Here is a 27,210-nt window from a genome sequence, read left to right as displayed (position 1 = left end):
AAAACATCAGTAACAGGCATCAGGGTAAGAAATTGCTTAGGAAGGTAGAGATATGGGCCACCACTTACATGTGTTTCTTATATACATTTGACAGTTGGTATGTGGCTAAATCCTATTAATGTTTTTAATGATCTCCTATTGGTGGCTCCCCAAAATGAACGTAAATTGGGACATACTCATTCCTGTTATATTCTTTGTAGGCAGGTAAGTGGGTACCTGTGAGTGATTGGTAAAATATTCCCAGATGGTAAAGGTGACCCAGAAAATGGTGTTGTGTGGCCAAAGTGTTGATGAAAATTGAAATAAGTAAATAGTATTTGCCTGAAGACAGGCATTGTTTTTCCAACCTCTATTGGAATCAGGAAATATTATTAGTTTTTGTTAATGATGATGGATGGTCTTGGTTCCATTTTAGTCCTTAATTCATTTATTTAATACACAGTTGTGGTGCCATTTGGAAAAAGGCGAAAAAAGAATGATGCATCTTTGGGCCTTTCTGAAAGAAACAGAAGTTGTTAAAGGATGAGGGAAGACAAAGGCAAACCTTTTCTCAAACCATTTTCTTGGAATCTGTGTCCAGGAAGCAAAGGGAGTCCCTTCTTATATTAGGGATACAGCCTTTAACCGACTCTACAGCATGTTTTATTTTCTCCTTGCTAAGAATTGTTAAAAATATAAGGCATCGTTAGATTCTTAGTCTGTTAGAAGTTGGTGGAACCAACATGAGATGATGGAACCTGTTGAGGGAAAGATACAACAGAGAGAAAGAAAAGAAAAGTGACGGACAAGCTAAGGTCTGAATTCAGAGGACTTCGTTTAAGTGATTTGCTCTCTCTTTCGTTGGCAGCCCAAACCCGTTTCTGCCTGCACCTGGGGCATCGTGTCAGCTGGAATTTATGGTGTGTGTTGTGTATAAATTTTGTGCATTTAAGTTAGTGTAAATGGCTGAATTCTAACCAATGAGATTATTAGCAAAACCTATCAGTAAATGGTAGAAGGGTATCCATGTCTTTGTTTATGTGGTGTTCTTAGCTATTTATGGTTATATTGAGAATAAATAGTTGGTATTTTGGAGTGCCATTTTCTATGCCCTTACCATACAGAGGCCAAGATTGACTATATGGAGCAGTTGAGGTGGGGCTGTGGCCAAAGTGGTGTGAACACCAAGTAATTACTGTTTAGAGTACATTAATTAAATAAAGGGAAATTAACTTCTTCTAAATCTTATTTGAAGAACTGAAAATCATTCACTATCTCAAAGTGGTAAGCCAGCCAGAAACTTTACGTATATATCATACACACACTCACCCACCTACCCCATTAAGAGCAACAACAAATTGGCCTCACAGAAGTTATAAAAGTGTATTTTAACAGCATCTTCCTGAAAAAGCGTCAGTAGCAAAATTAGTTATTCACGTCTCCCCTCTTTGACTTGGCTGTGACCACTTTGGAAAATATGTTGTTATAGGTTAGGAAAATATGTTGTTATAGGTTATCGATATAAAGGTGAATACCTTTTGATTGTTCTTTAAAAATATTTTTTAATATTTTTGTAACAATTTTATTTCTATTTGCCATTGACATGTTTGGGAAAGAAAGCAGGCAATTGAGTCTATCATTGTGGCCAAATCTCCACATATTGTGGTTGGCAAGCCTTTTGGGTCTTTTAAAGTAAAATACTGACAGCTGTTTGATGCCCCCTGAGTGTATGATGAAGTCCTTAACAGGTTGTTGGGGGAAAAGAAAATCAGTAGATGAAATAAGAAAAAAACTACAGGATTGGGAAAGTTTCACAGGACTAGAATTATCAGAGTTTTCTTCCAGACTGAAAACTGCAACAATTAAACAGTGTGGAGAAATCTGAGCGCCTACGTGATGGGCTGGGGTTGTTTTCGTCATTTTTATTCTACAGGTTTTTACTTGAAGTGAGAATACCAGCAGTGAGAAAATCACAGCCATGCTGAATTCATTACTGCAGTAGTCACACAAAACCACGGATAAGATTTCAATAACTGCAGGCCACAGTTGAGTAAACAGTTGCACTGAAATTTAATTCCTGTTGACTTTTCCCCCATTCCTCGCCAGGGGCACATTCTGATTCTGTAGTACAAAGACAACAGGGGTTACAGCTTTGATTAATGTAGGACAGTGGACGAGAATTAGAACTGTAAAATATGTTAGAAGTCCAAGGAACAAAAAGATCTGGCTTAAAAGTGTTTGGTATAGAAATGAGTTAATTATGCTGTGTGTGAAACTGAGTGTCATAGGATTTTCCAGTTGCACCAGTACAATCATTGATGATATAGGGATGACGATATAGAATTTTTACCCAGTGCCAGGATTTAAAATAAATAAGCGCAAGCCTGTCTGTGTTAGATCCATATTAGAAAAGATAATTACAAATGATAGAAAGTACTGTTTCAGAACGGAGAGCTCGCAAAGATTCGCTGTGGAGTGAATCACTTCTGTGCTGGGTTTGGTCTATAGGTTGGCTAAATTGGGTCCAAACAGAATTGTTAAAAAACATATATATATTACATAGTTGACAACCTATAAAAATGGGGGAAATCTGGATTTTCCATCTTCTCTTGAAAAATCAGAAGCTCTGGTAACCCTGAGCCGATATTCCTACAAAAGTAACAATTGTTGGGAGCTGAATTGCTATTTAAGTTAGGGAGCCTGCAGCCCTCCAGTCTGCCCTAGTTCCCACCCAGCAGTGGGGCTCGTTTGTGCCCTCTAGGCAGGGAAGTTGGTGATTCTGGTCTGGAAGATGCCATCATCACTCACATGCCATCAGCCAAGGAGAGGTGCTGCCATTAGCTGGAGGAGCCCACCAACACACTCACTAACTCTCTTCTTTCCTCTAAACTAAATGTATTACCTCTGTGATGTTTCGACTCGACTTCTATCTGGGCCATGAAACTATTACAACAATAGTTTTCTAATAACATAATTTGATAGAGTTTCCGAACATTTTCTTTTAGCCATTCAGTAATTCTTACCCGATACAATAACTGCTTTTTATTTCCTATTATGCCTGCCCCATTTCTAGGTCTGTAAAAGTTCTGTATTGGATATGCACTACTCCATTATGAAACGCAGCAACAAATACTATTACCAATTACTCAAGTTTTTTTTCTTAAAGAAAGGATTTTAAAATGTCCAGAGCAATTTCATAAACTGTGTGGATTAATGCATTTTAAAAGTCTTGAATTTTAGAAAGCAGAGTTTTATTTCCATATTGCTGCAAATGAGAGCTTTTTCAGATAAGCATATTACATAGAGCATAATGTTTAGAAGTTTCTCCATATACAGCATATGCTGTCAGGTCAATTAACAGAATGCATACTAGAAAATGTTTATTCAATAAAAATGAATAGCTGTTAAATAAAACAGCTATTTCTTAACAACATTCCATTTAATGATGGGCTTTTTTTTTTTTTTTTTTGGTACCACCTGGCAGTTTTATTGTCTGCAAATCAGTATAGGGAGAGCTTTGGTTGCGGTGGTTTTGAGGTGTGGCTGTCATTTTATATGAGGCAGGCAGTTTAGAGTTAGTCTGTGAGAAAGACGTAAAAAAAATATATACTATTTAAGGAATTTGAACATGTATTCTTTAGAGAGTGTGGATAAGTGAAGTATTTACTTCATATGGCTTCTTTGACATTTGGTTTAAGGTGTTGGATCTTTTGGCCCAAAAGATAGTGGTACATGTTTCATGTTAATAATGTAAAAGAACAGCCAGCCCTGATGGCCTAGTGGTTAAAGTTCAGCGCGCTCTGCTTTGGCGGCTCGGGTTTGGGGCCTGGGTTCAGTTCCTGGGCACAGAGACACACCGCTGGTGTATCAGTAGCCGTGCTGTGGCAGTGGCTCACACAGAAGAACTGGAAGGACTTAGAACTACAATGCACTGGGGTTTTGGGGAGAAGGAAAGAAAAAGAGAGGAAGATTGGCAACAGATGTTAGCTCAGGGCGAATCTTTAAAAAAATAACAATAATGTAAAAGAAAGAGAGAACACATTGAATGACTGTTAAAGAGGTAAAAGAGCTAGGAAAGATAAGGAGCTTCTGAAAAATTATGAAAGAGAAAAGGAGGATCCATTGGGTTGAATTTGCCAATGAGCCATTGAAGGAGATAAAAGATTAGTCATTCCACAGGACCAGGGAAGCTCAGAGAAATAGGGTGAATGTGACAGGACTTTAGAAAAGAGTCAGTTATGGAGTTTCAAAGCGCATGTAGAAAATACACTATCAGAGGAGCCTGGGAGAATCATGAGTATATATCCTGGGGTCCTCTGAACTTGAGAAACAGAATTATAATGACCAAAGTATCAACACCTACACAATATATGTTGTGTATTAAATCAATACACAAAAGTTAAAAACTCTTCATTTTCAAAATGGCGGAGTGAATCCCTTCATTTATTTTTTGTTAACTGAACTTACTAGTTAATATTGAGGAGAAGGAAGCTATCCTGCCAACAGTTCCAACTTGAACTGCCTCTGTGAAAAACAATGCCTGGAAGAAATAGCTGTCAATGTTTGGATGGGCAATAAGCTCGTTTGAAAGAGTCATCCCTTTGCTTCTCATTCTTACCAAGCTTCTTTTGGAGGACCATACTAAAATTCCACTGGCCGTCTTTTGCCTTGTTTCTCACTCTGCAGAGGGAGGCCCAGGTGATTAGGTGTGGATCTATAGGTGCCAAGACTGGGTAGCAATGGCTAGTTCAGCTTTACTATTCTTTTTTCTTTGAAAAAGGTTGCTTTTGAACTTTTTAGGAATGCCCTCAAGTGGCCTTTCCCATTGTAGCTGCCAGGAACTGTTTCTGAAAGGAGGGTCTTTTGATGCCATTGGAAGGGAAAAGATGATCAGCATTTCTGTATCCTGAAAGAGAAGCTTCCAAGAAGGGAGCATAGAAGAAGATGTTATCAATATTTATTGAAATGTGCCCTTATGGGACTGGGCACTGTCATTGGGGCTAGCACCTTCCTTCACTGGTAAGTGAAAATCCAAGCTATAATTTTAAAGAAATCACTCTCCCAAGAAATACTCTTTTTGGAGACAGTGTAGAGTTCAAATAGTGTAGAAAATATTGATGGTCAAAAATACTTTGTAGGAATCAATACCACCAAAATGTTAGTGAAAACCATACAAACAAATTGAAACAAAACTGAGACAGGAATTCAGATAATTGTGACAAAAGAAAAAGCAGCCACAACAATAACAAACTCCCACTTTTTCTCAATTCCTTTTGTGGCTATTTCTGGAAAAGGCATATTTCACCCTGAATGCTAAATTTACTCCTCTACTCTGTTAGTTCAGACCTGCCTTCCATCCAAATATTGTTGTCAAAGATTTATGTAACGTGTGATGTGAGCCTTGTATGAAATTCTTTCAAGTTTTTTACTAAACAGTTGTGTGTCATTAATCTCTCCATTGAAAATTAAGATGGCAGGGGAAACAAAAAAGATAAAAGCCATGTACATAAGAGATTGTGGTAATAGAAACCCAGATGCCACATTTCATTATGAGTGAAGTGTACCCTCTTGACTTTAGGCAAAAGCGTCACTACTTTAAGGTAATTTTAAGACCTGACCTGTGAGCTAATAATAATAAAAAAAGTACTCCCTATCTCTTGTCTAATGAGAAATCTATTTTTGAACTTTCAGAAGGTATGACCTTAATGGTAATTTGTTGACAGATTAGCTTCAGTGATTGCAAAGAGTTTGTTTTGCAAAACTGGCAGGTTCCTATCTGTTCTGTGAAGGTGAGGAGCCTACTTTGCCGTTTTGCAACGGCTTGCGTTTATTGACAACTAGTGCTGAGCCGGCAGAATTGGTATGTTTGTGTAATGTAAACGTATAGCTCGCCTGATGGAGTCTAGTGGACTTTTAGGTAGTGCATAGATTACTTGATAAAAAGGGTTACAAGGTGACTGCTTTTATGGCAAAGTAGAATAGCAATATAAATGCAAGTGGTAGACAGAGCAACGAGAAGGAAGTTTATATAGGGAATTGAACCCCATATTAGAAAGTTTCTTTTCATCACTTGGTCTTTGAACTCAAATCTATTGTAATTATGAAGTGTTACTTGTAACATTCCAGAGACTCTTTGCTAAATACTGTGTTTGATTTGGTTCATAGAAATACAACCACATTTTTTTTTCCCTCTCTCACAAGAAAATGTGGTGAAGAGAATTTCACATACTGGCCTGGTCTCAGCTTTGTTCCAAGTGGGCTAATAAAAGCGCTACACTGGAAAACAAGTATTAACTTTGTTTCTTAGCTTTAGATTTATTGAAATTCATTTATTCATTTGTTTGCATGTTCTTTCATTTAACTAATATTTATCGTGCACTGCCACGCGTAAGGAAGTGTGGGGACCAAACTGATGTGCGAGGTGCTGGGACAGAATGGGGGGATAACTTGCAGGTTATTTGGCTAGAGCCTAAAGAGTAACTGGGGGGGCAGTGGGAAGGCGGTTAGAAGGTACCGTGGGTTCAGCTCATGGGAGGCTTGCATTTCTAAGCCGGAGGAGGTTTCTAAGCAGCGAATAAAGGCCACATAAGAGGAGGTGTACTTGAAGGTGAATTAGAAGATTGGCCTGGCTTGGAAGGAAAGATACCCTGAGAGATTGATAACAGTGACAAGGCTACTGTGGTTGGTCCTGAATTTAGTAATGAGGCACTAACCCTTGCCTCATTTAATTGAGACTGCCTGTTGTTGGACCCCCCTTGCTCCCTGCATTTCTCCTCCTACATTTGAATAATCCTTTGGTCAACTTTAAGTGCCATAAGGGCAGGGCTGGGCCTTCCTCAGTCCCTGATATTTCCCAGCACAGAGCACAGGACCTGACACAGAACAGTTCTTTGAAAGACTCTTGGTGAATGAATGAAATAGAAGAGAAAGGAAGGCCTGGATGGAGAGAAAGTGTTGAGGGGAGTGTTGGAAAATCGACAGGGCCTTTTGAATTAGGAAATGTGAAAACATCAAGGAGTGCGAGTTACGAAGGATGATTCGGGATTTCCAATCTGAATAACTGGCAAAATGGGGGCACCGTGAAACAAGAAGAGAAGGGCATCAGGAGGAGAACCAAAGCTCCTTGCTTACCTGTCGCTGGTCGGTTATTGTGATATGATGAAGGAAAGCACAAACAGAATTTGTAAATAAGGGATGGACTAATTTTGGAAACATTTTCTTAAGAGGCTGTTTAAAAAAAGACACCCTCATATCACTATTTTGAGTGTATATGTTTATTCAGATTAAAATTATGGACTATTTTCCCTTTTTAGTCTTTGCCAGTTACTAATGACTATATCTTCCAAAAGTCACATGGGAAGTGCTGATAAACTGCTTGTGTTCCTATTGATCATGGACCGGGCTTATCTCTTTTAGAGAACAAAACTAGAAGTTAGATCTTTGATAAAGTCTTTATTTCATATTGACCCAAGCTTCTTCAAATGAGTTTGTTTTTTAAGGTGAAGGGGCTGCCTGTTGTGTTTCTTTTGTTGGAAAAATACAATGTGTAATTATTAAACAGCGGGTGCTATTGGAAAACTCATTTAGGAGGTATAGATTAAACTGCTTAGGGATGTCAAGGCCTTGTTTGTGTGTTTAAGTTGAGCCCTGCATAGAGGCGGATGGAGGTAAGGAAGCTCTGTTCTCTTTAACCCTTTTTAGAGGATATTTTCCAGTATCTTCTGCGTAAACTGACAGTGCAAATACTGACTGCAGATGAGATAGGATTTTTTTTTTTTTAAGTTGCTAACCCTAAGGTTCTCCTTGAATTAACTCTTTTATCCCTATTTTTAGACTGCTCCTTTTAGACTGTACCCTAAATAAAGTTAACTTTCTAACGTAGATTCATCTTCAGCAAAGTTTCTTAAAGTAGATCATTTATTGCACAGTTTATCATCTACACAACCACAAGTAATTCTCAGCATCACGGTCGCTTATCAAAAGAGGCAGAGTGTCAGCTGATCCAAAATTGGGGTTTTTTTCATTGTACCTTCTCCCGTCCCCAAGTCCCCTCTCTCCACGTTGAAGGGAAGGTGACATGATGTCTTCTTAGTCATTCAAATCCAATAACTTTTAATCTGAAGGTTAAGTAGTGAGATATAAACTAAGAGATGATAATATCAATTTTATGTTCACTGAAGGGCACAATATACCTCTTTCTAGTAGAGGGAAAATTGTGCGTAAAATGTCTTTTGCTTTTCAACAGCAGAGCCATGCCTCTCGGAGCCCCAGGAAGAAAGTGTTTTGGAAAAATTTAATAAAATAAGATGTAACATCCTAAAACAGGGCAAAAGTGGCCTTTTATTATTATAATTATTAAGTATTAATTTTTCAAAGTTGTGTGGTAAGAAGTAGTTCCATTTTTATAGCCTCTTGTATTGACTCTTGTTATCCTCTCTCCGAACTCAACAACCTTTCACAAGGTTAAAGACTGAGAGAGAATGACATAATGCTCATTCTTTCCTGACTATTTTTGGTGCTAATGTGTATGATAAATAATACTGTGATAATATTGCTTACCTTGCCTCATTTTTTTCCTCCTACTCGTGATATTTCCATTTCAACTCAATAGGAATTCAGCATCCAAAATTACTAACTGAAAATGCCTTTACAACCCGCGTTTTTATGATGTTCTGATTATCTCCTTAGATTTACACTTGTCTTAGAAAGTTTTTGCTGTGTATTATATGTGTATGTCATGTGCATTTAGGTATAGACTTTTTGTATTATTAATATGTTTTAAGAGGGAAAAAGCATCATGCATAGGCTATGTTATATTCACAGTTATAATTGTCAAGATTATATTCTGTAATGTAGTGATTCACAATTATAATTACCAAGATTGCTTGCTGGAAATAATTTTAAACTGCTTCAGCCATTCATTCAGTGCCTTCATTGGGTAGGTTCTAGATACAAAGCACTGTGTTAAGCCTGCAGTCTATACCAGGAATTGGTGAACGAAGCCAGAAGGCCAAATCCAACCAAATCTCACCTGCCACCTGTTTTTTGAAATAAAGATTTATTGAAACATAGCCATGCCCACTTGTTTACTACTGTCTGTGGCTGCTTTCTTCCTGCCACAGCAGAAGTGAGTTGTTGCAACAGAGAATATATGGCTCACAAAGCCTAAAATACTTTTATCTGGTCCTTTACAGAAGAAGTTTGTGGACTCCTGGATTAGTGAATGGCAGATGTGGCAAGATTTGCTTTCCAGAACCTTCTGCTCTTACTTTATAGTGACAAAACTGAGGAATTATCCCTCATTTTTTTCTAAATTATCCCTAAGAAATACATATATATATATATGTGATATATATATATCGATATCTATCTATCTGTCTGTCTATCTATCTGTCTATCTATCTATATATCTCACAATTTAAGACTTTGTTTTGCATTTTCTGGAGTGGTAAATTAACTTGTAGGTGTCATCATACCTGCAGAGTTTCTTTCTAATCAGTTAACTGAATGCACCTTGCAAATTAAGTTTTGGTATCATTGGTGGTTAGAAGAATAATCAGCCAGCCTACTAAAGAAATGGAAGTTGGACACTGAGTCACTCAAAGAGTGGATGTCCTTGGCCGTGGTTCTCTTACCAAAGAAAATTAACATAAAAACGTAGCATGTCTTATGTTCATAGTCCCACGGTTGGCTAGAAGATACAAAGAAATATCCTGAATATCTTCCTGCATTCATAAAACTCATAATCTAATGGGAGTGGAACAAGACATAAACATATGCATTAAATATCAATAACAATTTCAAAGGAGATGAAGATAAGCTGTAGAAAAGATGCATATACTAATTGACAGATGAGTGATTTAAGCAATAAATCTTCAGTAACCCAGAGGAGAAGAGGTTATTTGTGTCTATGTTGGTGGGAGTTTTGAAGACCTTGATACAGTTTAGGAAACAATAACTCAGTATGTGCATACCTGCTGATTTCGTTTAAGCCGTTCAATCAGGAGATAATGGATAGAGGTATATACTGAGCTGTATGGATTTGGCTTTTGACTTAGATATTAAATGCCCAAGAGATGTGTCTTTGCCATTTTGCCGTTTTTTATTTTGGGATAAGCAAGGGTGGATTTCTACTATGGAATGACTGGAGGCGTATGGTGAGTAGAGGTCTTTTTATGCTGGATGCCAGCATCTGAGTTTATTGGTCTCCAGGAAATGGTCCGGGGCCTATCTGTTTACACAGGCCATTGCCTGAGTTGAGTGTACGATTTCCAGAGATTAGATGAGGGCTGACAAGGCTAGTCGTTTGGTTGGTGGTGTCCATATTTCATATACTTTTATATTGAATTTTAGCTAATTCACCTCTATTCATCACATAGCTAGAACAACTGAAGCCATAATACCTAATTTTAAAATGGTTGTCAGATTTGAAGACATTTGCTCAGTTCAGCCATTTATGAACTGTCTTTTCTAGGAAATGCACTGGCCTTATATTTTCTCCCTTCTGCCTTTCTTCTTTCTTTTCTTACATTATTTGTTTCTAAGTTTGTTATCAGATGACTTATCATTATATCTCACGATTAGTGAAAATCTCTTTAGTCTTCCAGATGGGTAGGTTTCTTTGGCACAGGCCATATCTTTGATTCTATCATTCTTACATTTTGCAGGTTTATTGTGCCTCCTTTGGGAATCTGATGAAACCCCAGCCTCTTTTGCTCTGAAAAGTGTGTGTCTGCGTGTGTGTGTGTAATTTTGCAATTACAGTTTCGCATGCATCATGTCTCAACTCTCTGCCCACCAAATAAAACACTATACAGTCCGTACCGCACGTTAATTCGATTTGCTAACTGGTTCAGTGTTTTGACAAATGTTTCTAGATATTTCTCTGTTTAATTAATGGTAAGTATATTAGTAACCTATCTTTAATTTGGGAAAGGTTTCCTCCTTTGGATCTAAATGCTTACCAGTGTGTCCCTGGAATTAGATTCTTGGATATCTTAAATGTAGCACTATAAATGCTAGCTGACCTTAGTCTGGAAAGTAAGGTCAAATAAAGCACTCTGTATAAGTTCTAAGCGGCATTTTATATCTATTCAAATGCAATCACCAGGTTTACACATTCGCAAACTTCTAACTAAAGAGCCTTATAAACTAGTTGGAAGATCTTTGACTAAATCAGCAGAGGTTACCAGAAATGATGCATGTAGCACTGACACTCCCTTATGTATAGGCTGATGGGAGAGTAAGTTTGTGCAGCCCATCCCGGGGGCACTTTGGCGTTGAGTATCAAGAGGCTTAAAGTAGTCACACCCTTTGATTCAGGGGTACACTTTCACTGAGAGATTGTATAGCATTCAGCAGTGATTCTCAGACTTTTATGTGTGTTGGAATCATCTGGAGGGCATTTTAAAACACAGATTGCTGGACACCCTCAGAGTTTTATTCTGTAGATCGGGGGTGGGGCCCAAGAATTTGCATTTCTGACACTAGAACCCATTCTCTGGTTGTAGGATCACACTTTCCTAACCACTCAAAAAGGCAGAGCCTATAAAAGCATAGACAGTGGAGCCAGCCTGTTTGTCCTGAGTCATGGCTCTGCCACCTACTAGTGGGGTGATTGTGCAAGTCAGTTAATTTCTCTGTGCCTCAGTTTACACATCCATCAAATGGAGATAATATTAGCATTTAGTGCTGTGAGTATAATGTAAAATGCTAAGAAGATTGCACAGCACATAGTAAATGGTCTATAAATATTAGCTGTTGTTATTCTTATCTTTATCATCATCATTATTAGGAATGTAACCTACAGAAATAATGTGAGGCATCCAGAAAGATTTATATCTGAAGATGTTCAGTATGGTAGTATTTTCAGTATGAAAAATAAAAAGTACCCTAAATGTCTGACATTAGAGGAAAGATTAAATGATTGCATTTGATGTAATATTGAGTACCCATTAAGAATCACTCTTGTAGAATATTTAATAACTTAAAAATATCATCATAGTTGATAGGTGAAAAAAACCCTGAAAAAGCCTGTAAAAAATGTTATGAATAATTTTTTGTATAGTAATGGGATTGTGGTTTATTTTGTATGCTTCACAATTTTCTGTATATTCTGTAAATATTCTGAAATTTCTACAATAACATTTATTGAGTTTGTAATTAAAAAGTTATTATTTTAATGTAATTCACATTCACACTGTTTGAAAACTTTTAGAGGTGTATATAAATGACAGAGAATACCTGCTCCTTCAGCAAGATTTATATATATTTATATATATTGTAAATTTTTGCATAGAAATCAAGGGATAAAATTTCATAGTTATAAGATTTTCTCCCATAACATGTTTAAGTTTCCAGCTGCCACTTGTCTGCTCCCTAATGCTGTCTCTCCACAGAGCTTCCCCACTTCTAGGTGCTCCCACCGTCAAATTTGACAACCACTAACCATCATTATCTAACATCATCAGTTTGTGACAAAATCAATTTTTTGTCTATAAAAAGAGAGTGTAGATAAAAAAAAAAATGCGCTTGGTTTCCTTAGATTTTCTCCGCTTTTCCCCCATTCCAAGTTTCTTCCTTCTCTGTATGGACTTCATCCTGTATTGTATTGACAATCATAATCAGATGTACTTTTTGCTTACCCGGTGTGTGGTATTTCCACCACAGATTTATTTCACTGCCTTAGGGAGTTAAAAAAAAGGCAGGAGGAACATTTCATTTCAGACATTTTGGCATCCTACTGACAAAGGTTTAAAACCCACCTCCAGCACTTAATGAATGAAGTTGGGTAAGTTATGCCAGTCTCCCTGAGCCTTACTTTTCTCATCTGTAAATGGTGGCGGTAGCGATAACTTCCAGGGAGTGTTTTTGTGAGGATACATTAAATAATATATATAAAGGCCTTAGCATAGAAGTCAGCCCTTTCACGTGTGCTCAGAACACTATTATTGTCCTTTCTTAGCATCTTTTAAGGACAGGGAAAAGGCATGGCTGAAGTCTTAGGGACCCAAAAGTAAAGGCTGGGGGGGCAGGTTGTTTCTCAGTGCAGTAGTCCCTCTTATCCGTGGTTTCACTTTCCACGGTTTCAGTTACCCGTGATCAACCAGGGTCCAAAAATATTAAATGGAAAATTCCAGAAATAAACAATTGATCTTTTAAATTGTGCGCCATTCTGTGTAGCGTGATGAAATCACTCGCAGTCCGGCTCCATCCTGCCTGGGAAGTGAATGATCCCTTTGTCTAGCATATCCACGCTGTATACGCTACCCATCCACTGTCTGGATTGTCAGATGGACTGTCATGGTATCACAGTGCTTGTGTTCGAGTAACTCTTATTTTGCTTAATAATGGCCCCAAAGCCCAAGAATAGTGATGCTGGCAATTCACATATGCCAAAGAGAAGTCATAAAGTGCATCCTTTAAGTGAAAAGGTGCAAGTTCTTGACTCAAGGAAAAAAATCGTACGCTGAGGTTGCTAAGATCTACAGTAAGAACGAGTTTTCTATCTGTGAAATTGTGAAGAAGGAAAAAGAAATTTGTGCTAGTTTTGTTGTGGCACCTCAAATATGTATGTATTGGATAAAACATATCATATATAGGATTTGGTGCTATTGGTGATTTGAGGCATCCACTGGGGGTCTTGGAGTGTATCCCTGGTGGATAAGGGGGAACTTTCTGTTCCATTCTTTAGCCTTCTCTACCCACTTTATATTCAAATTCAATCATCTTAGAGCATTGTAGACATTCATGTTGGAGACCTCCAAGGAGAACCCTCATCCGGGAATACAGGAATTCTTGTGTCTTCCCTCACTGAGATAATTAATTGGAATAAGCACACAGTCCTATTTGACAATCAAACTTTTCATTTAGAAACTGACCTCAACATGAAGACTGCAGAGAATCAGTTCTTGTAGGCAATTAGTGCCCCAATTTACCATTTTAGAAAAGAAAACACATATCCTAATAAATACAGAATTTCTCCTCCATACCTACTAGCAACATTACTGAAGGGGCCCCACACACAAATGTTTTAAATTTAGAGGCAGAGTTAAGGACACAGTTTGCCTCCAGAATCTGAATTGAATCAGGGTTTTATTTCAGATAAAATCTTTGGGGCTCATAACTTAAAAAACACAACTTTTACTGGCATTACGCAATTTGCCACGGGTCATTTAGCAAAATGTTTGTATATGTAAGCCCAGGTTCTTCTTTTAAGAAAAAGGGAGGAGTGGAGGGCAGGGATTGGATTTTGCTAAAATCCAGGTGGTGTTTCAGTTTATATTTAATTTTAATTGGAAATCAAATACAGGCAAGGGAGAAAAAAATCTACCATGTTTTCTTTACTAAGAGTATCCATCGGGGAGGGGAAGGACACTGCCAGCCATATTTTAGAAGCAGCTTTTTATTGGCATGTCTATTTTTTTTTCCCTGGCTAAATTCTTGTGCCTGCATTTTCTTTTTTAACATCTAAGTTTTTACACATGGCAATGATTTTTATGTCTCAATGCTCCTTGCTGCCCTCCCTCTGTAATTTCCATGGGATTAGTACCTAGAACCAGGATAGCAAATAATGACACACTACACATAACCAATAGCTTCCCCAGGCTGTTGTCTGGCCAGTCCACTTTTTAGGTTCCAGTCTGAGATAATATTTGATTCTTGTGGCCTGTCTTGATTTCTGGAAGGCTAGGGAAGTTTCTGAAGAAGTAAGAACAGAAAAAAAAAAAGTTGATTTTTTTTTTTTTTTAAAGTCATAATTTTAGAAGGTCCTCCAATTTGTGAGTATAACTAGCTATAGGTGCATTTTGTGAAACTCTCGTAAAATATTGGCAGAGAGACTGTGGCACAATTAGGGAATGGCTGCTGAATGTGCTGGACTAGGTGCTGAGACAGTCACTTAACTCCACAGTGCCTACAAAATATCCCAGGTGCCAGAATATCCCAGGATTTCATTCCTCAGTGTTGGCTGTGTAAGGTTTGGGAGTAATTCAGATGTCTTCAATTGAAAATTGAACACCAAATAATTTTGAATTTTCTACTGCACAATTAATTATACATTCATTATAGAAAAATTAGAAGATGCAGCTAAAAAAGCAGAAAAAAAAGAAACTATACTGCCTGCAATCTTACTTTACAGAGATAACAACTATTGACATTTTCGTGGAGGTATCCTTTAGCTCTTTTTTTTAAATCATGCCTTCACATTTTTACATATCCTCATTCCCATTCCCACCATAGAACTTTATAAATGAAAAATAGCTAGCAATCATGTTGTTTATTAATGGGAATTGTTAGGGTTAATTCTCTTATATGGTGGTTCACTTTTTCATCCTAATTTTAATTTCATATTTTGTGTTTATAGCTTTAGGGGAAAATTTGTGTTCTTAGTTTCAAATTTCATACCATTTCAGGCCATAGTTTATGGTCTAATTAAAGCTGTTTTCCTAACTTCCATCTTCTCCTAGCTTTGCCAGGTAATTCAGTATTTAGGCATATTTCTTAAAAATTATTTTTAGGAGGAAACATTCAACACAGTATGTTGATACATAATCCACCCATTTTCAATAAATGAGTGCATTTCTTCTTTTCACTGAAAATCCTAAGCATCCCTATTGCCGTAGATCTTTATAGGTTTGAAATTTCTAATGTCAGTAGTAGTAATGGTATTAGAAGTAATAGTAATATCAACAGCAAAATTTATTGAAAGCTCCTGTCTTCCAGCCTTGTGCTCAGTGCTCTTATATGTATTAATGTAGTTTGGTCTCACAAGCACCCTATGAGCTAAGTACTCTTAAAATTCCCCTTCTTCACGGGAAGAAAGAAACTGAATTAGCTGCCAAATTCACACAGTTTATAACTGGACAAGCCCAGTTTCTAACCCTCATCTGCCGGATCCCACAACCTGCACTCTTCATCCCAGCACGCAGGCCTCTCTCATTGAGTTTATTGTGGTGACGGTCAGGTCAGGCTACAAGGATTTCTCCCAATTCCCTTGGCCTCCTTCCCCACTGTGAGTACCCGAAAATGTTGTCTCACTCGGAACGCTTCCTTTTCAACCCATCTTTTTTTTGCTGACTCCAGTGAGAAAATGCCAGCTATTCCCATAGACAGAAGCTTTTCCCTTTCCACACTTCCCTAGTTTCAGGTTGAGCCCTTATTTTTAGCAGATGTGCCCAATTTTACTGTTTATTTTCATTTCAAAGGGAGGTCCTGCTTCACACCTGTTGCCTGCATCCTTCTAATGAACACCCAAGCCTGGCACACCCGGGTAGAAATCAGCGTAATTCCTTCTGTTTCTAAAACGCTTCGATCAGAAGGCCTTTGTTTTACTCCAGAAACGACAGGAATTCGGCAGTGCTTGTGGAGAAGTTTACAGTGTGCGGCAGACAATAAAGCTCGAGCGTTAGGTTCCTGAAAGATCTGAACCATGCCTCCAACGTGGAAAACTTCTTTTCAGATTGCTGTCTCCTTAACTAGTCTGGGGATGGAAGTGTTGGCTTCTAAGAAATGGGAAATCTGGGTTTATTAATAAGTCTGCACATAATCAGCTGCAAGGTGTGGTGGTTGCAGTAGATATTTTATAGACAACTTAAAAGCAGCCATTTTGGGTCGGGCAAGTTTTTTTTTTATTGCTCTTGTGTTTGGGTACATGAAACTAGAAGACAGAAACTCCAAACTTTCTCCAGGTGCCCTAAACAGCTGTCACAGGCTGACAGGACTGAGGAAATACCTTCTCTGTTTTCTTAGTATTATGTAACAGTCTCGAACCCTTTTCCCAACCAACAAAAATGTATTTGGATAAAATATTTCTGGTACCTTGTGTTACTTGGGGAAATTATTCACCCAGCTTCACTGATTAATGACTTAGTCCTTTTGAAGTTGCCACAGTTATTTTCGTTGTTTTAATATCTGGAAGAGTGGATTATTTTGCTTTAAGAGCGATGAGCTCTCTTGACAAAATGTCCTTTGCTCCCCGAGTGGTATTTTGTGTTAATGTCTCCTTGGCTCTCACCTGCTTTGCTCACATCCAACACCACTCCAGTCAACAAAGAACAGTTGCTGAGCACAATAAATAAAAGACAGTACTCACCGAGGATGGCTGCTAGGCCTTATGGTGGGAGTTTTAAAGATTCATAACCTGCAAGTCAAACTATGTACATTTCCCCGGCAGCAAAGCGTATGTTTGTTTCCGGTTTGGGAAATAGTCTTAACTTTCATAGCTGATTTTGCAAAGTCGGCTGATTACGCCCAGTCCTTGCTTTAACCATTAAATCAGCTAACATGTTAGTTGGTCACTATTCTGGCTCAACACAAAAACCCGAATACCAGGCTGCGGCAGATCTTTTTTAGTCTATCTTTATTTCTCTCTCACCTTTAAAAGCCAACTGACAGGTCTACTTTTGGCAAGAACACTGGAGTGGGCTGAAAAGCAATTTTGTTCAAAAAGAAGTTGTAATTTGAAAATCTCCCACTTTTGGGTTGCTGTTTGAGAGGCAAGGAACTTCTGTTCCTCAAAAGTGTCACCACGGCCACGTCTGTGTTGTTATTGCCACAAAGAGACACGCTTGGTGGGCTGGGGAAGAAAATCAGGCTATTTCAATTCCCAGGACCAGGAGCTGAAGTAAATGCACATCTCGGAGGGGCTCAAATGTTTGTACTTCAAGCTACTTTGAAAGTCCAGAGTAGGTCCCATTCTGCCCAGTCTCCTTGCAGGCTCACATCTCTTCTCCAGAAGATTTCCTAGAACCTTGGTCTCTTCTCTTTTTTTTGGTGAGGAAGATTGGCTGTGAGCTAACGTCTGTTGCTAAGCTTCCTCTTTTTGCTTGAGGAAGGTTAGCCCTGAGCTAACATCTGTTCCAATCTTCCTCCACTTTATATGTGGGATGCCAGCATGGCTTGATGAGTGGTGTGTAAGTCCACTGCAGGATCCGAACCCACAAATGCTGGGCCACTGAAGTGGAGTGCACGAACTTAACCACTACACCACCGGGCCGGCCCCTGACAGTTCTTTACTATGTTTATTTTTATTTTTTTTGTGAGGAAGATCAGCCCTGAGCTAACATCAAATGCTGATCCTCCTCCTTTTGCTGAGGAAGATTGCCCTTGGGCTAACATCCATGCCCATCTTCCTCTGTTTTACCTGGGACACCGCCACAGCATGGCTTGACAAGCGGTGCGTCGGTGCGCGCCCAGGATGCAAACCTGTGAACCCCGGACTGCCAAATCGGAGTGCGTGCACTTAACCACTGCATCACAGGGCCGGCCCTCTATACTATGTTTAAGTAGGGCATTCCTTCTACCCCTAGTTTTGGTGCTGAGTTCTTTCAGAATCTCCACCTCCTGTAGGAATGATAAAAGTCACTTCATTTTGTCCTTTTAACACGCATTTATCTGTTCCCACTTGATTATACCTGTTGTCTCCTATATCCTCAATTCCCCCCCCCCCATTCCCTACCCTAAATATATAGATGTATGCATTCACTTTTCTTCTTTTACTTTCTCTGTCGGGTCATAGAATTTTTAAAATTCCTTAGATGATCCAGCCTCACATTTTATGGATGAAGAAACTAAGCTCAGACAAAATAAAAGCTTTGTCCTTTGATTAACTTTTGCATGGACGCCCCTGATGTGTTTAGAAACAACCTTCTGGGGTATGATGTGGGCCCTCCCATGATGTGTCAGGATGGATGAAATCAGAAACTTCATTCCTTTGGTCACCAACACCATGAAGAACTATGGTTGATATATAGGGTATATCTCTGTGACTGTGTGTGTACATGTACATCTGTTTTAAAATTTTTGTCATCGATTATTGGGAAGTGGTTATTTTTCTTCACTGTAATCTTTCTAGAGTAGGGATCAGCAAACTTTACATTTAAATTTAAACAGTAAACTTTTTTGGCTTTGTAGGCTATTCTGTCTCTGTCACAAATGCTCTGCAAGAAAGCAGCCATAGACAAGACATAAATGGGCATGGCTGTGTTCCAATAAAACTTTATTTACAGAAACAGGCAGAGGGCTGGATTTGGCCCTCGGGCACTGGTTTGCTGACCCCTGTCCTAGAAGATGCATAGATGGTGTCTCAAGGAAATCGTTTCTGTATAGCAGGTGGTAACGTTCCTCTGCTAGTCACACCATGCCTTAAGATTGATGACTTTTTATTTTTTAACTTTCTTTTAAAAAAAAAAAAAAAAAAAAAACTCTTTCCAGCTCCATCCTTCCCACCACGGTTTGTTTCCCAATCCCCGTTTCTTAAAGGCTCATTCGCTGTGGTTATCCTGATTACTGTAAGCCCACATTTTCGTGAAAGCTGTTGAGAAAGAAGCTAAGACTTCCCAGAATATGCCAGCAATCCGTTATAAGATGACTTCAGCCCTCATCTCCATGTCTCATTGTTATCAGACTTGCCAGAGGTAACCTCTGTAATTTCTTCCTCGACATTCATAGTCTTCGTGAACTGGCCTGTTATCACCCACACCCCTACTCTCATTTTGCCTTTCATTGGATTTCTGCGCGGAATGTGCGGCATCTTGACTTTGGGTCAGGCTTTGTCCTTTTCCTGTGCAGAATGTATGGTTTTACTAATAGGATAACAGCTAGTATGTTGCATCAAAAAGATCATTCTCTCTCTTTTATGCTTGCCATGTTTTTATGCAGGGCAAAAGAAAAACCAAAATAACTTTTTTTTGGAGACGCTTTCCATTCTGGAAACTTTGTAAATGGAGTTAGGTTGCTTGTGGGTAGAGGTGAAGAGAAGAGAGGATGGAGACTTTGGGGTTGAGAGAGTGAAGCTGCAATGTCTTCCTGGCTGATTATTCCTATCAAACCATGTCAGTTTTTTGGAAATCTTCAAGGATACTGACCCGTGTTCTTATGCAATAGATGAAAAACTCCTTTGCTAGAAAAAACAAAAGAGGACCCCTGGATCAAAAGGAAAAACAGAAATGATCTCTCAAGTTTGGAAAATGCACAGGCTCTGCAGAAATCGTCCAAGATCATCGATGTGGGCATCAGCTAGGCTGGGTTTGAGTCTTGCTGCTATAACTCACTCTGTGATTTGTAGCAAGTCACTAACTCTTTGAGCCTCTGGAAACTAGTTCATTTCAAAGGTACCTTTTGCTTCTAAAATTGCATGCTTTTTCTTTTCTCATTCGTTTCTGATTAAATTAGAAGTCAGACTCTGTTTTAGATAGCTGGTGCTTTTGGTGATTTTTGGAAAGCATAGTACCTAACAAATCATCAATCGGCACTCCAGACCACTAAAACATGCAAGTCAAGCGAGAATGTCCTTTAAAATGCCTACAGTGAGTCAAAAAGGAAGAAGGAAGTTAGAGGAAATCCTCATTTTGAAGAGAGAACCAACTGACGATGTGGGATGAAAAACTCCTGGAATCGAGCTTGTGCCGTGCCACCTTGTAGCTCAGTGACCTTAGGCAGTTGCTTGGTCAAGCTTTCTTCATCTGTAAGACAAAGTTAATAATAACTGTCCCACCCCCCTCCGAGGGGCATTAGGGGAAGCAAAGGAAGACTTAAGGTCAAAGTGCTTCGTAAGCAATGAACTATATAAGTGAGAGGTGTCTTCATTACTGAGATGTGGTTTTCATTTGCATTACATTCTTTCAGGCCCTCATGTCTTCCCAGGACTGATCCATTCCCCTGGGGCCACTCCTCCTCCATGACTATGGGGTTTTGGTCCCTTGGGATTTCCATTTTGTAATTCTGCACATAACAGGGATTAAAAAGCAGGCATACATACATTTTCCAAGGTTTTAATTTTTATTTTCCTTTTTTTTCTTTAGTGTAACAGAAACTTTCAGTTTTAGAACAAAAGGCACCGTATGTGAATTTTCTTCTTTTAAAATATGGAGGATTAACCTTGACCTTCCTGGAAACAAAAGCCAGGTTATCCATGATTAAGCAAAGGAGGCTACATGAAATTTGGCAGGAAGAATAACGGGTTGGGTTGTTACTTATCAAAGGAATATTTGCTGTTGGCCTTAGTATAATAATGTTAATGAGATTATTAGGTGGGGGAGATTTTCAATAAATAATTGATAAGGATTAGAAAGTGCCTTTTCTGCAAATAAACTTCAGAATAATTAATATTCATGGACTCTGTTTGTCAACAGAAAAATGTAAATGAAAAGCCAGTCCCATCACCAGACACGGGTCCTGAAGGACATCTGTAAGATAAGGGTTAAGGAGGGCGAGAAGCTGGATTCAGGGCTGTGGCCCAGACCCCGGCCTTGTACGTGTCAGTGCAACTTTTCACATCTCGGCATATGCATTTTCCAGTCTGTGTCTCCCTCTGAAAGAAATCCTGAAATTCAGGTATCTAATAGATTGTTGGTTGCGAGGTATGAAGGACGGAAGGAGCTAAGAGAGAAGGCAACTTGCTAATGCAAAAGCAGTGTACTGAAAGTCACTTTTATTTCTTATTTATAATCTACATGCACACTCTGGATAATAGATGACGCCGCTCATTCAGTATTTTAACTTCAAAGCCGAGAGAAGGCATGGATGACAGAGCCGGGAGCAGGGATACAAAGGTACTAACAACAAGAGGAAAAATGCCTGTTTACAGGATTGCATTTGTTAGCACGCTCTCTTCAGATATTGTTCCCCCAGGAATAGTGAGAATGTGTGCAGCGCGAACAATGATTTAACATCTGAAAATGGTACTTAAAGAGTTTCTGTCTGGTAGTAATGTGATGAAGGCTTCCGAAGGGAACCTGGGGACTTCATTTCTTCTATTTATCTATATGTCTCTCTGGTTTTATTCAGGAGTAATTGCATATTTAACTCCTCAAATAGCTTTAACCCTCAAGGTGCCAACTTTTTACCCTGTATGTCCCAGCAAACCAGACCTTGGAATTCCCTTGCCAAAAATTATTTAAATTAAAAAATGTGAGAGAAAGTGTGTGTTGTGTACGTGTGTGTCTATGTGTGTGTGGATGGGTGGATGGATGGATGAAAAGAAGTTACAGCAGCATTTAGGGATTAGATTTAGGTCAAGAAGCATGCCCTACTTACCAGGTTTGGAAGAAAACCAGTTAAAATACAAATATTAAGAAGAATGAAAACTTAAACAGAATAAAAGAAAAGAAAGAATAACAAAAGCAACCATGTTTTTATTTTGGTTTCATCGTAGCTTGAGCTTCGAGAGAAAAGAAAAGGCACTGTAGACCCAAGAGTAGTTGTATGTGGACCCTAAATCAAGAGTATAAATTTGTCGCTTGCTTCAGCAATATGGGTTCTCAATTAGCGGTCGTTCTGGGAGGCCTCCTTAACAGCTTATGCGAAACAAATATTAACACAAATTGTATAATTACATTAAAATCCCAAATTCCTCAAAGATGCAAAGTGGTTTTCAGCTAAGAACACGCCAGCAATAAAACATCCTGTAGTCGAAGGCAGCGTACTCTAAGGCAACCATGAGACTGGATCCGAGCGACTTTCACAGTTTATTTTCATGGTATTTAAATTATGATACCAGTGGGTATTTTTAATTAGCGTGCACTTGTCTACATAAGCCATGTTGGCAAATTTGACTCATTCATACAGTAGTTGCTGTAAAAGAGACCAGCACAGCCTGCAGGAATTAAAATTAAAAGTTTCTGCAAGCTGTTGTCGACATGACCATATCTCATTAACTTTAAAAATGGAGATTATTTGCCTGAAAGCTTGATTTGACTAGCAGTAATCAAATATTAGGCTCAACGGAGTGAAGGGCGGGGGGAGTGCCATTGTTGTGATATATATCACTAAGTATTTTGCAGTTCCCTTTAAATAGCAGTATAAGATTTTTGTTTTGACAAAAGGGATAGGAAAGAGAAACACAGACATATGGCCTCAAAAGTATTATTAGGTTAGTTTTATTTTAGATTAAGACTCATTATTTAGTAAGTTTGCTGAAGACAAATATGATTGTGCTGATTACCAATTCTTTTCTCATTAAGAAGGCAGCGTAATTATGTGGAGTAGCTTCCCTTGCTTGCTTGATCAAAGTTTAAGTATTGGAAACGGGGCCTATCTCATGATTGTCTTTCCTTTTTTCAGCTGGTAAATTGGCATGAACCTTAAATTTGTAACTGGATTCATCCCATTGTTTTAGCTAAATATGATGAAGAAGGTTGCAAAATTGTGCATAAAATGAACCAAAATAGAAAAGCCCTCTTCTTATCACCTTTCCAAATAGCTTGTTATTTGAATTAGGTATCTGAACAAAAAAAATCTCTTTTTGCCAGTAATTAAGTAGTCTAATGTTGGAAACCTGAAGTTACTGAAATAGGGTAGACGTGGTCTCGTTTTGGATCTTGTATCGTATTTTTACATGCACAAAGGAACAGTTGTAATGCATAAGTGTAAACTGTAAAATGAAGATGTATTTTGGGAGAAAAAAGGAAAGAAAAAAGGTACAGTTAAACAAAAGCCTGAAGATAGTCTTACGCCTTTTTATGTCTTTGAACTGAGAACATGTTCTGCATTTTACTAAAGGAACATGAGGCTAGAATGTAAGTAACTGGTTTTTGCATTAGGCTCTCCCTGGAGGTAGCAGAAAAATATCATGTCCCTGCATGAAATGCGAATGTGAAATCTACCAGAAAGAAATATTTATGACCATTTTATGCTTGATTAGGCTTGGATGACATCTGTTAGAAGACAGGGACTGGACAAAGAGAGAGACGCTCGGGGGCAAATGTTAACGGAGTTGTTTAGACGACGCTGGGGCAGAGGCGTCCATTTACTGCCAGGCAAAACACAGGAATTGTGTTAGCAAGAGTGCAGCTGACAAGAATCCACTGTGATGGAGACACTGTAAACTGACTCGATGAAATAGTCAAATACAGCTGTTGATAGTCATGGCCCTGCCTCAGTTTATGAGCAGGTATCTAGGCGAAACTCTGATCCAGTAACTTCCAGGGAGCCAGCACCTTAATAAGTAACACAAATGTGACTCAGCTATAAAAGGAGATCATCTTCACTTTTTCAAGTGAGTTTTACATTCTCCTGCCAGGCAGACTTAACAGTACCAGGAAACACTTCTGTATTTCTCAGTGAAAGGAGGATTAATTAAATTACACACTGGCCTCTGTACACTTCTACAACATAAGTTTCTTTTCTTATCATCGGTCTCCCCCCTGTAAAAAGAAAATAAGTGTAGGCACCTCAGTTCTGTAGAAGCACTTCATCACTTTAAACAGTGCAAATGTTTGCCTAAAAAAGAAAAAAAAGTTTTCTAACACTGGCAAACATTTTATCAATTGTTAAACATTTCAGTGTTAAAGTAAAGGCTGTTTGTCTGAAGAAATGGCTCTACCCAGAGTGGAGGTATGAGTAGTCATTTCATTCTGGTTCTTTTCCCAGCTTCTTTTCCTGTAAATTTTCTCTGTCTGGAATGCTGATGGGAAATGTTATTTTGTTTTTGTTTGCAGCAGTTCTGTTGTTTTGATTTTGTCTGAGTGGTATGGAAAACAGTACGTCACTTAGAGTGGGTGTTTTGTCTACCGGCCATTTGGCCATTGCACATATATTTCTCATACTTATTACATGATGACAAGGGAACCGAAAAGGCACAATTTTCCAGTTGAATTTTTCTTTCCAGTTTAATAATAGTGAAAAAAGAAAACAAAGTTAATAGATTTAGCAGTTTGATGGCACTCGCGATCTGATAGCTGACTTGAGGTGGTTTTGGTTTTTTTTCGTTCCTTGTGGTTAAGGAGCTATTTAGGCGAAGGTCAGATTAATGCATATATCAGTTTCTATAATAAACTGCATGTGGATAGCATTTCACATTTTGCATAGAGTTGTGAAATGCTGTAATTTAAGTAGGAAAATTCGTAAAAGAATAATAAACAATTTTAACATCATTCCTATGATTAGTTTGGGGTGCAGATGCCCTCGTTTTAGGCCACATGTAACGTAACCTCTACCAATAAATGTATTTTAATTAAAATGAATCAAAATGAAATTTGGATGAAAACCCAGAATACAAATCTCAAAGAATAACTTAAGGCTGTTTACTGGCTCAGTTTGGACATGCTTTATCTGAAATCATTCTCCACATTTGCAATGTTAAGGAACATATTGCAAGAGTGTAGAAGTTAGCTCTACAAGTAAGTAATTTTTGGTGTAGTACAAAAATATAAAATGGAAACGATGATTAATTTTTCAATTTCTCTCTGCAGATATCTAATCATTGTACCCATTGACCGCCAAAGGCTCCCATTAAAGATTTAAAATGCGAGAGGAAGGTAGAATCCAAAAGATGGGATTTAGGATTAAATAATGTAAAATAACTGCAGGGCAGTAGTGAAGTAAAAGCTATTGGCACAATAAGAGATTCTCTCAGACTTTTTTTGAGATCCACTTAAAATATTGACACCAACTTATACACAATGTCATAGACGTGATATTAATAATATTATTTATAACACCAATTAAATTATGAAAATGTTTTTGTCTGAGACATTAGCTTACACCAATTAATAATAACAACAGACTATCAGAAGAGTTCTATGAAAATTCACATGAATGTTCTCTATGCCTTAAATATTACCTTCTTTATTAAAGGATTTTGCCTGCAATATTACACTAAATATATGTTGCCTCTTCCATGAGGATTTTAGTTTTAGAAGAGGAAATGCAATGTTTGGGGGGTCACCAGTGTATGTACAGCATGATTTTCTTCAAATCAAGGGAACTTTTATAATCCTGGAAGAAGGGGACATCGCCGCCTCCGTATATAAAAGCTGTCAGTAGGGTCCAGCCGGGCTTCTCCGAGCTTTGCTGTACTGTCTTTATCACTTTGCTCAGTTCCACATAATAACATCTTCATCTGAGATTGCTGTGGCACAGGGGAACTGCATTTGTTGATCAAATTTGGCTGGATAACACTGTGATCTCGTATCCTGAAGTGCGGAGATGTGCCTGGAATATGTAAGTGCAAAGCTGGCCTCTTGATTGATTGATTCTGCCTGTCACAGAACCAGATAACCGGATCAGTAAATACTCTGTGCACTTCAACATCATCTCCACAATCAAAAGTGAGGGCATCATGGGGCTGGAAAACACCAGCGCATGATGGGAATGCACACATTTCAGAGTGATCGTTGGGAACACATATATATATTCACACACACACACACACACACGCAAACACACAACCACAAAGAAGATTCTTTGTGTGTGGTTTCTTAGAAGACAACAGCATAAAGAAGAGTATTTTCTGTATGTTTAGAATGTTTCCTGGTTATAAAAGTAGAGTTTATTTTGTAGCTGTCATCTTGGAGGTGTTCAACATTTATCATAAAAAGTTGTTATTCGAGTTTTGTTTACAGATGAGATTTAGAATGCAGATTAGGGAAACAGAGCCGGATAAGAGGTCAGTAGTGGTCTCAAGCACAAAGGGAGCTTGCACCCAAGATTTGCTCCTATTAAAATAAACTTTTTGTTTAAACAGATGGGCCAAACACATGTAAACAAGTTGTTTAAACTTTTACTAAATTCCCAGGGAGTGCCTTTCAAAATTAGCATGGGTTGCCAGATTTGGTGTTTAATTACACAGAGTTCAAGAAAAGTTTAAAGAACGGAACCGTGCAAGTCTTTGGGAGATCGGTCAACGACAGGTCATCAGGTGATGTACGTTATTCATGGTGCCTTGATGGTCCCCCTAATGGCACTTGTCACCTCTCCCTTGTGTCACCTCTCATGTACTTGTCTTTTCCTAAGACTCTAAGTTTCTTGAAGGCAAGGACTGTCTTTTATTCCTGTGTCTGTGGCCCCAGGTTCCTGGAAGACTGCCTTCTGCAAACCCTCTAACACGTGCCAAGTGAGTGAAGGAGGAACTAAGTGTTGGGTTCTCTTTCTAAATATTTTTCAAATTGGTGCTTCTTAGATTTTACTGATCTCGAGAATGTGGGTATTGTTCTAACTTAAAGTCATTCTTTTGGGGAAGTTAATTGTTTTCTTAAAGTCAAGCGATCTGACCAGTCTTTTGTCCTCTGTGTTCATGCTGTTAAGTGGGAGACTGAGGTCAGTTGCTCAAATATGGTGTGTCTGTTACCACCAGCTACACACAATTACTTGAAGACAGCGTTGCTTCTCATTTTATAGACGTAGAAAATGCAAATCGTTATGAGGAAATGCCCCAGACCGGTGACTAATGGAGCCGTGTTGCTCACCTCACCTCTGAGTTTTGCAGAGACCTCCGAGTGGTTCATGGTGTTC

The 27,210-nt window shown here is 38.5% G+C and overlaps 1 protein-coding gene across 13 annotated transcripts in view; it reads left to right on the top strand.

Annotated features, from left to right (window-relative positions):
• FOXP1 (forkhead box P1) overlaps nucleotides 1-27,210 on the top strand; it is a 575,925-nt gene that overhangs the window by 348,834 nt on the left and 199,881 nt on the right. The window lies entirely within an intron of this gene.

The sequence above is a fragment of the Diceros bicornis genome, chromosome 2, assembly GCF_020826845.1.
Source record: "Diceros bicornis minor isolate mBicDic1 chromosome 2, mDicBic1.mat.cur, whole genome shotgun sequence".
NCBI classification, from domain to species: domain Eukaryota; kingdom Metazoa; phylum Chordata; class Mammalia; order Perissodactyla; family Rhinocerotidae; genus Diceros; species Diceros bicornis.
The sequence above is the reverse complement of the archived record's forward strand: the minus strand, read 5'-3'. Positions and strand labels throughout refer to the sequence as shown.